The sequence below is a fragment of the Dasypus novemcinctus genome, chromosome 16 (assembly GCF_030445035.2).
Source record: "Dasypus novemcinctus isolate mDasNov1 chromosome 16, mDasNov1.1.hap2, whole genome shotgun sequence".
NCBI lineage: Eukaryota > Metazoa > Chordata > Mammalia > Cingulata > Dasypodidae > Dasypus > Dasypus novemcinctus.
In genome coordinates, this window is record NC_080688.1 from 56000629 (window position 1) to 56012191 (window position 11563).

At 35.5% G+C, this 11563-nt stretch overlaps 1 non-coding gene across 1 annotated transcript; it reads right to left on the bottom strand.

Moving 5' to 3' along the window:
- Positions 1-11139: 11139 nt before the first annotated feature.
- On the bottom strand, positions 11140-11274 carry LOC111759242 (small nucleolar RNA SNORA70). The gene has a single exon (XR_002793305.2). It is a non-coding gene; the product is annotated as a small nucleolar RNA SNORA70 (small nucleolar RNA).
- Between the last annotated feature and the right edge of the window lie 289 nt (positions 11275-11563).

Below are 11563 nucleotides of genomic sequence, written 5' to 3' on the forward strand. Positions count from 1 at the left end.
TCCGCCTCCTTTATGAATGTCTCCTTGGTACCTGTTGTCTCAATCTCTCTCTTTTTAAAGGTGGAAAATAATTTAATTTTAATTGGTACATGTTTCCTCATTTTAATAAAATATCATGTTTTCTATTGTCTTGTAATCCAGCAGGCCAAACACCAAGCTTGCCCTCTGGTCTCTTTCAACACTTAGCTACCTATCGTGTCTTTCATTACGTGCTACGGTGAGTGTTTATCTAATAATGCCCTTAGAGCAAGAAAACTACTTTTTTACTTTATTATGTTCCTCGTTCAGCAACGTGATTCTGTGCCTCAATCAAAGCAGGACTAGAAGTTTTCAATGATTATTCAGATGTATTCAGGATATAGTGTTCTTGCCTGCAACCAATGAGAGACTGTTAGTAGGACTGTCAGAGCCCATTTTGATAGAATAATACATTTTAGAAATGAGCTGTGTACAAGTATATTATGGATTACTAATTAAAATTTTGTTGTCACCTAGAGAAAGCTAGAATATCTACTCCATGCCATTCTTAGTGGTCTCTTCAGCATTTGGGCCTTTTCTAATCTCCCTGCATCAACTTTGACTTCTGTAATTGGCGGTTGTTTGTTTGTCTACATTTCAATGACCAGCTGAAGGCTGATGTCCAGAGTCACTGTGGTCAGTCCATTTGTGGGAAAAATTCATATTTCAGTTCTTCTCTACCTTGTGCTATACAGAATTCCCTTAGATGACCATGTACTGCTCCATTTGCCTCCTTGCAACTCATGCTTGGAAGCTTTTCTTGTGGTTCTTTGATTGGACAGTTTGGATTTCTATATTTGTTCTTTGCACTTGATCAATTACCATTGACTTCTCAAATGAAGATGATTCTTTTGACACTGATGATTGTTCAGTTTTCCTGAAATCCTTTTATCTCTTTGACTCAGTGTCTTTTGTTTTATGATCATCTCCATATGGCAAAGTGTTCTGTCCCTTTCATAGAGTTTGCATCATTTAGCACACTTTATTATGTCTTTGGTGAAAAAAATAAAGATAACAAATTCTCAGTTGCTGGACATTCTGCTAGCAAAAACTGTTTATTAAATGGCACTTTGCACTCCTCTGGAAAATTGTGTTTAAAGGTCTTAGTGATATTTTGTAGTTGAAATAATATTAGATGCATTTGGAATATGTAAAGAGAAGCAATTATTTTCAAAATAATTTTAATTATACTTGCTGAATACTAATTCTCAGTGAATTACCAGTCCACATATGTATGACATTCTTAATCTGAATACAGTAAAACTAGAACCTTATATAAACAAGCTCTGTGCAGAGCCATTGTAGTATATATGGATAAAATAGTTTACCTTGTATGTTTTGAGTTTCAAAAGTTTTTATATTACATTAAAACACACTTTTAGAAAGTAAGGTATATATAGATCATGGAGAGGGCAAGTTAAATCATTGAAAATCAGACCAGATGCCACCCTCTAACTTTTATGCCATGTTTTTCTTTATCATAAGGCTATAAAATTAAACCCTTAATGTCCCCAAACAGGATCCAATTCAGGGGGGAAAAAAAATCTTTAAGGAGAGCAATAGACATGGTTAAGTTAATGAATGTCATGATGCACATACCTAATTAGTTGCTCTATCAGGCACTTTAGTTACCTTGGTTGAACTTTTCCTCTTCACTTTCCAGTTCTAACTATCTTCTAATTCCTCACATCATCTTCATTCCTCTCTTCATTTCCATTTCTTCCTCTTCTCTCTTTTTGTTGTTTTCTACTTTTTTTCAGTAAAATAGAGATTTAAAATACTAGACAGACTGAACTATAAATGCTGAGAAGATGCATCCATAGCATTTATATGAAGGTAAGAGCTTTGGAGTTTAATACAACAGTTGTTTCCTATGGAGGAAAAGGTGAACAACTTCAAGGACATTTGGGTAACAAATAGAGCTGATAAGAAAGCAAATATAATTGAGACAAATAGCATGATTTTTGAAATGAAGGATAAGCGAATATTTTATCCTGACTACAGAAAGAGTATATTCCTTTTTGAGAATTTATAATCAGAGAAGTAAGGGGGAGAATGGTTGCTTTGTGTTCAGGGCAAGAAACAAAAGGAGGTAAGATTGTAGAGTAAAGTTCCCCATTTAAAATTTCATTTGACAGTGAGTCACCCTGCACAGTCACAATGAGCCTTTGTTCTTATCAAGTTGCTTCTGTACAAAGATCTCACAAGGCAAAGAGCTGCAAAGAACACCTGGTCTCATTTTTGAAGGGCAACAGTTAAATCATAAAGAAAGGAGGCAGAATAGAGGTAGGCTTTGAACACTTTACTTTGGTCTTTTAATAAAATTTTTACATTAAAAAATGAGGTAGGGAGCAGCTGTGGCTCAAGCAGTTGAGTGCCTGTTTCCTACATGGAAGCTCCCTGGTTTGCTCCTCGATGCCTCCTAATAAATAAGTAAAAAAAAAAAAAAACCAACAACAAGCAAACAAGCAAAAAAAAACAACTCAGGGGAGCCGATCTGGCTCAGTAGTTGAGTGCCGGCTTCCTACATACGAGGTCCCAGGCTCAATCCCTGGCCCCTGTACCTCAAAAAAAAAAGAAAAGAAGGGGTGTCACATTCCTTAGATGCACACATTTGAAATGTGCAGTATGGTTCAATGAGTTTTTAAAAAATGGTCACACCCATATAAACCTCACTACCATCAAAATAGAGAACATTTTCCTTACCTCTGAAAGTTTTCTTAACTGTAAAGTCAATCCACAACTCTCTTCCCTGGAGTCAAGAACTATGCTGATTATTTTCATCCTAGAGTCATTTAATTTGTTCTAGAACTTAATACAAATAAAATCACAGAGTATGTACATTTATGTTTCACTTGCCATATTTTTAATAAACTTTATATTTAGGAAAATATTAGATTTACAGAAAAATTTAGAAGATAGTACAAAGAGTTCGAATATACCCCATACCCAGTTTACTTTATTATTAACATGTCACATTGGTGTGATGAATTTGTTAGAGTTAATGAATTGGCATTGATGCATTATTATTAAGTAAAGTCTATGTTTTGTCATCACATAAATATAATTCCTACCTAGTGAAAGGAATATATATACCATATATATATATGTATATATACCATAATTTTAGAATTCTGTTTTCATGACAATATTGAGCCTATTTGCAAGTTAATACAATTTAGAAGATAAGGATATCAAATGATATGTTGTATCTCAAGTAATCTGGTGAAGTTAAACTTGTATGAAATCTGATTGTTACTGAAAGAAATATAAACATGTCACTCCTCATCTTCTCATCTTATTATCATGTGCTGTTTTTCTTTTATTTTAAGAGGAGTGTCTTACCTTGTATTCCTTATAAAGCAGAGTGTGGGTCAAAGACTTTTGTGCAGGTTGTTTATTCAGGAGATGACCCATGGAGGGACCAGGGACTCAGAATAGGGAACATGGGAAAACCAATGTAAGCATATGCTTTTAAGATCACAGGGCCTGGGACTTCCTGTAAAATGCACAGAATGCCTCCCAGCCCTTCTGGGCTCCCCCTTCCCCCTGACACACACCCCTGAAGAATGGGAGGCGGAACTTTCAGATGCCCACTGGTTGAGGACTACCCTGAAACAGTTAGTCCTGTACTTCCAGGCTGCTCTGCTATACAGGATAAATGGACTTCCACCTCGTAGGAGAACTCTAGAGGCTGAAAGCACAGGTCTGAATTGAAGCTGGCACAGCCACAAATGAAATCAGAGGTGAGCCAGAAAGGGCAATAGGATATCCAATTTTAGACCAATGTAAAGTTTTGAATCAAAAGCTTAGAAAAAGAATTTAATTGTTAAAAAATTAGACAGTTGCGTAAGAAACTTACATTAGTTTATCATATACAAATAAAATTAGAAAGTCTATCCATGAGCCTGAGATTAAATTAAGAGAGAAAACTTCCAAGATTTCTTGGGATGGGACCTGCTTTTAAGAGGGGGAGATTGCACTTGGTTAGAGAGCAAAGTCAGCCTGTGCCAGGCCCACAGTAAATTCATATTTTGGAAAAGCAACGGGAGATTCAGAATTTAAGAGTCTTTGAATGTAATCAATATAAATGTTTTTTAAGAAAAGATAAACAAGAAAAAGAAAAACATATGGATAGCAAGGAAACTGGAGAATTTAGGTGCTAACAGTCAAAACCTTGATCATAAGGGTTTTGACATCTCAAAGAGAAAAGGAAATGGTGGGGGCATGTAATGAAAACACATTGGGAAAGAACAAGGAAAATAAAAATAGGAGGGACCCAAGGAAATCCATCCCAGAGTAAAGCAAAAAAGTAGTGTGCTGTTATATGTATCTTTATTAAGATTTAGGAGTTGTTTTCACATACTTTCTAGAGTCTGGTAGAAGGATTTAAATCAATCATTAATGACACTGAGTTGGTAATATAGATGTGAGAAAACATTTAAATTTATCATGATATTTTTCATGTGTGCTGAGCAAAAAACAATTCTATAATTCTATCACAGAACTAATCAGACCTTTATGAATATTAGGATCTTTAGACACATAAAGACCGTATGTTATTTTATATGTGTGTGTGTATATATATATATGTATATATTCATTCAAACATGCATAATATACATATACATATACTTCAGGCTATAGTAAATTTAAATTTTGTTTGGTTTAGAGTGCAACACGGTAAAAAATACCTTAAATTCTCTTTGGAAGTAGGCATTTAAGTAAATATGTAATTATTAAATTATTTTAAAATAATGTTTACCATCCTTCTATGCTATGAAATGATGTTAACTATTGATTAGAGCACATGCTAATGGCAAATAGATGCACTTTTATTTTATTTTTTTCTTATGATTGTTTTTTTCAGAATGGAATTAGTAAATTAAACTTTCCACACTGGACGTAGTTCTGTTCTCTCAAATGATTACCGTTAAGCATTAGCCATATGAGTCAGTCCTTTGACTATGCCTGGATATTAAGTATGACTCTTAACACTGACATCATAAACATACACACTTCATTTCTCTGTGGTTTGAGCCATAGCCAGTTATCAATATGCTTTGCAATTTTAGACATTCTGAATAAATTTTCAGGTAAATATTTTAACCAGAAAACACTCATATAATGAAGTATACCTTTCTGACTCTAAACATAAATATGATAATAGTGAAAAAAAAGTGGTTTTCCTTGGGTAATTATTTAGCTGCTGCTTTGTTCTGATCTGCAGTGTGGGCCAAAACTCAGAAAAATGAGCAGTTCTCAACTTAACCCTTAAGGAGGGTAAAACCATTGTAACTATTTCACTGCCCTCTACAGGATGCTAATATAAGTTGTTTGGGTGGAAATTCCCTTCTTGTATATAACTTTGAAATGTAACTCTCTAGCAAGAATCCAGAATTTAAAACAGTGGCAAAGCAAAGGAGGAAGAGTAGGGATGGGGGCTTCGATGCAATTTTTTTTCCTGTGGAACTAATGAATCTGAAGAAGACAGTACTATACTCAGCAGCAACATTTCCCCAAACAGAAAATAAACAGCAATAAAAATGCCACTGGGTGATAAGGTGGCAATAACACATGAGTGGCTTTATGAATTGTTCAAATAAAAAGAAAGAGAGAGAGATGGAAGAAAAGAAGAGGAGAAGGGAGAGAAAATGTTATTGAAAATGAGTGGGTGTTATTGTATGATCTTGTTTTTTCTCCCTTTTTGTTTGTTTAATTTCGCTTAATTGCTAAATGAAAAGTAGTGTCTACAAAATGATGGATTAATTAGAAGACTGCACAACTTTTTTCTTTTTTATTTTAACTTAGGAAGGAAAAAAGAAATTTATCTTTATAAGATCCCATTCAAAGCCTTCACTCTGAACCATAGTGGGTTTTGAAAGTCATTTACATAATAGCTAAGAAAAATGTATTCAGCAAAACACCCAGCTTTCTAAATACAGGAGATAATTATGTTGGAAGAATGAAATTCCATTGCCAGCTCCATTTTCCATTTTCATTTCTTTGCCCCATACACAGCATAGAACAGCCAAACACGTATTAACATACATGGTGTAGGTGTTGTGTAGGTGTGCACCATTAGAGTGACAAGGTACCGGAGTTTAGGTGGATGGGGGGCTAAGGCAGAGCAAAAGCTGAGAAGGAAAGATACACTGCATTTTATTCGTGGCTTGTATGTGCCACCTGAATGGTATTTTTCATTATCTCCTGAACTGGGAACATTCTATTATTCCACTGGGAAGTCATAGCTGAGGAGATATAATTATCAGCAGAGTAATGGGGATGCTCTTGCTAATGGCCAGCTATTCAAATATCTCAATATAATCGTCTTGCCCAATCTCTCCCCATTGCATACTCTTCTGTAGAAACTCATCATTTTTTCCACTTACTCCAGCATAATGAATTCATTTTGCATTTTCTTTGTGAGAAATTAAGAGGAATCACAATGTAATGTGTTGACATTTGAAATTCTGCACAGAAAGTTGAGGCTGGCAATTTAGTTTAATCGCAAACTAGCAGGGAGAGGCTGCTTATTAAATTAGTTCTCTGTGTACAAAAAGTGTGTTTTCTTTGTAAACCTTTGCCTTTGTACCTGGCTTTTGGATTTTTTCCCCTTCCTTATAAGTCCCAGTTTGCTCAGAAGAAAAGAAATAATGGGTCCCAAACTGAAGCATTGTGTTCATTGAGCTTTCTTTTAAGGTCAAAATTGTTGACACTAAAGATGAGCCTTAAGTGAGAGACCCTTGGGAAAAGTGGGAAAAAAAATTCGAAGTTGCCTTTAAGAAAAAGCTTCCAAGTTGTGTTTTCCTTTTCTGTGGCTTTAAACTACTATGTTGGCCACTCTCGTACAGGAAAGATTCTTTCTCCCTGTGAGATTGAGATTGGTCAAATCTAAGTTTAGCCATTTCCATATTTTCTACTCTCATTTTTCCTTTTAAATTCCAACTCATTTGCTGTAGTAAGACTTGTAAATTGCTAATAAAACAGCCTTTCTACTTTCTTTCTAGGGAATGCTAGATATCTGGACAGGTGATAACACGAACAAGTTATTTTTAAAATGCTATTGGAATCATTGAATTAGAAGACAATTTAGCTTTCTTCTCACCCCACACTAGAAGCTTAGACAAGTCCTAACATTCATGAGAGGTAGAGGAGAAGGCAAGTATAGGTGTGAAACCTGTGTCATGGGTTGATGGAGGAGCAAGAAGATGAAAAAAAGTGTGCCCTATTTTGATTACCTTTCTTATCATGTCTCATAGCTGTCTCACTTTTACTTGATTCCTGAAGAGTACTTTCTTATCCAAATATTGTGTTAGCATAGCAGCCTAATATTTTTTAATAAGGTACACATTTAAGAAAATATATTCAGAAGGAATATTTCCTCTAGTCCCTTCTGAATAGCACCTAGATTAGAAGGGCTGCAGATTTCCTGAGGCTGCTGGGAAAGGCAACATGACCACTTTAGCCAGGGCAATAAAAGTCAATCTTAGCAACCAGCATTCATTCAATAGAATTACTCTGGATTTGTGAAAGCAAAGCCCCTTCCCACTCTCTGTACCCCATATCATCCAACACATTCTTAATCCTCATTTTGTGGGGAAGTTCCTGGATTACCTTCTCTTTTGATACTGTGCTTGGCCATAAAGGACATGCCTAGATATTCAAAGACCTTGTCTCAAATTAGTCTAAAATTTTACATTCTGATTTCAATGACATTTCACTTCCAATGTTTATACATTAACATTTCTTTGAATTTCATCCTTCTCCATATTATCATCAGTAATCAAATCTACACCCTAGAAAACTCAGCTAGCCAACAGTTCCACAGTCATAGGCTATTATATTATAGCATTTTTCATGTAGTTTTGAAGTTACTTTCTTAATCTAAAATGTAGAGTTCTCCTTAATAAAGATGATTATATCTTTCACAATAAAGACTTAACATAAATAATTAGTGTCTCAGTTTTATTTAGAGATCTTCCACAGGCTAAAGGCAGGTATGTATGTAAAAGCTTACCACTACTCTCCCAAGGTAAGACTGTGAAATTTTGCTCTGCATGTTGTTGTTAATAACTGACTATGATGCATTGGGTTTTTTAAACTCTAATCTATAGCCTATTTTTCACAACCCACGGAGAAGCTAATGGAAGCAAGGTTAAGCTAGTCATTGCAAAATATGTATGCTGGGGAGTACAGTCATCAAAAAGAAGTTCTGGTTTACACTCTGCAAGGCAGTGTGTTATTATTACAGTAAGTGTTCCTGATCACAAGTCAGGAGCCTGGGTTCTAGACTTACGTTTAGTCCTAACTAATTAGCTATGGAAATTTGGGGAAATGAATCTGAAAGACATGGCTTGATTTTGTGCAATACCACTTCCAATGTGAAAACATTCTAATTACATTATTTAGACTTAAAATACCTTTCAGAAAATCAGACTATTAATGGACAATAGACAAATTGTTTTCCATAGTAGTTTCATTTTAAATTATTCTTTTTAAGAAGGTTTTAGGTAGCAAGTGAAGAAGAGGTAATATAATTAATTAGGAGGAGATTTAGTGAAGAAATATGGCAAGTGGAATCAAGCAATCTATCATTAGAGATTTATTGAATACCTACTGCCTTAAATTGTACAAGAAATAGGAAATATTTTGAAATATTTGACATGTTCTCTTCCTTTAGCTGTGCTCTCTTTAAGGGGAAGGTCAAGTATAACACTTAATGCTGTGGCAACATGTAGTTCCATGAAGAAATACAATAGAATTTCAGATGGCATAAATGAAGCAGTCTTATGTGAAGAGATGGGGTCTCAGAAAGTCTTAGAATGCTTGTTGGTTTTTAAGTGAATAGAAAAGAGGAGATTGTTCAATTTAGACGTGGAAGAGAGATGGACACACTGTTTTAGACTTCATTAGACGATTATAGACAGGATCTCTTTTGCTGCATTCAGTGACAATGTGTACGTGATGAACAAGCCCTAGACACAAATGTGAATCTCCAATGGTTCCCACATATTTTGGAAGAGATGATGAAAATGGATATCAAGATTTATATTTCAACAAAAGCAGAGGATCTATCAAGACACCCAAAGCAGCAAGTGTTCTTTTCCTAAGGGCTCTAACATGGGGCTGTTTATTGGCATGACATAGGAAGATGCCGCCTGTGTATTTATTTACAAGTAAGAGTCCCTGACTAGGGAAATTACAGAGGAATATAGAAATTCATCTTAACACCAGGTTAAGTTGTAACTTCCCAGATTACAGTTGCACTATTACAATTTCACTATGCATTCAATTTTACCAACATCTTTTTTCTTGTTTTTAAAACATTTCTTATGTCATTTAAATAGGTGTATTAACTATGTTTGGTTTTGTAGAATAAAGCAGGAGGGAGCTTCTCAAGAATGCTCTGTGCTCCTTTAGAATTCTCTGTAAATAATTTATGGCAGGTGTCTTCAAACTTTTTGCTCATGTACCACCAAAAGACTCTTGAAAAACTATTTACTTGCTCACATATTTTTAAGTTGACATTTTAAAAGTTTTCATTCTAAGTTTATTCTTATGATACAAGGACACAGAATGTATACATTAAGAATGCTGGCATTTAAATAAAATTAAATCTTTTTTTCAAGTGTACCTAGTATAATCTAAATATTGTGATTTGAAAATCTATGATTATTAAAATAATAGTTGACATGAACTTACTTAGTAATTTTGAATTTTCTATTGTTTCTTTTTTCCCCTTGAACTTATACTTCCATTCTACATCCCCCATGGAATTGTATCCTTTAATATATTTTTATGCTTGAAAGTCTTTTATTGGTTGTCCTATCATTCTTCTCTGCAACAAAATTATGTTGTGAAGTGTAATTTAATATTTTATTTCTCTGACTATGAAACTCTAAGTATTAAAAATTTCTTCTCAAATGAGTTATTATTATAATCATTACTAGTATGCAATTGATCAAAATAATATAAATAGATCACAGCTTTTGATAAATAATCTTAAACATAAAAAGCAGAAGTTCATTGGAAATGTATCTCTTAATAAGATGGGTGAATTCTGCCCCCCCCATTTAGTTAATAAATTCATATATGAATATTACTCATTGCTACTATAAGACAGGGTTTGTCATCAGTTCCACTACGGCCCATTTAAAGAGGTATGAGCACCATATCACCTAATAGGTAATGCAGGACTCACAAGTATAGAGAAGCCAGCACCAACATTAAAACAATCAGAACAATAATATCATCCTTTTGTCAGAAAAAAAATGCTTAATTTTATCTTAAATTTAAACAAATGTGTTCATACATATCTCAGCATCACATCTCACTCTTTTAATTCTGAAACAGAATAATTATGAATGATAGGTGGGTAGATAGATATTAAACATATTTTTTCTTCTTTTTTCTTTTTGAAAGGTTACATTAAAAATATGAGGTCCCCATATACCCCCTATCCCCCTCACCCCACTCTTCAACAACCTCTTTCATCTTCGTGGCACATTCATTGCATTTGGTGAATACATTTTGGAGCACTGCTGCGCCACATGAAATGGATAATGGTTTACATTTTAGTTTACACTCTCCCCCAGTCTACCCAGTGGGCCATGGCATAAAGACACAAAGTCTTGTCATGATTTTTAGGTTTGGATAAAATAAGACACCATTGTTCTCAGTTATTCCTCTTTTTTTTTTTTACATGGCCAGTTGGGCCCAGGTCAGGTGAGGGCAATGCTGGCAAAGCCCTCGCAAGTGCAGGGCCTGCCACTTGTCCAAGGGGACATGACTGGGGGTGTATTTCACCCCACAACCATTTGGGATGAGGTGCTTCTTGGCCACCATGTCTTCAAGTTCATCAGCACTGAACTTGATGAAGCCCCACTTCTTGGAGATGTGGATTTCCTGGCGGCCAGGGAACTTGAACTTGACCCTGCTCAGTGCCTCAATCACATGCTCCTTGTTCTGAAGCTTGGTGCAGATGGACATGATGACTTGGCTGATGTGGACCCTGGCCACCATCCCCTGAGGCTTTCCAAAGGCACATCGCATACATGTCTTGAACCTAGATTGGAGAAGGCACGAGATCACAGACAGGACCAGCAACAGGCAATGAAGGGCAGTCTCCAAGGTCCCTTAGGGCAACCCATACAAGCAACAGGCCATGTACAATACGAAGGAAGCTGCTGTTCACAGTCACTGCACACCAGGCCCCCATGGGGAGAGGGGACTGGTCAGCTTAATTGGCTGCCTCAATAATTCTTGACTGAAGTTCTCTTTACTTTGCTCTCATGAGATCCTCATTTAGCAGTAATGGACTCTTCTTTTTTTTTTTTTTAATTTTTATTTCTCCCCACCCACCTTGTTGTTTGCACTTGTTATGTCTGTTCATCTTCTTTGTTTCTTTTTCGGAGGCTCCGGGAGTTGAACTGGGGACTTCCAAAAAGGGATGGAGGTGCCTAATTGCTTGAGTCACCTCCACTCCCTGCTTTGTTATGTCTCTCATTGTTTTTTCTTCCCATCTCTTGTGTCATCTTGTCCC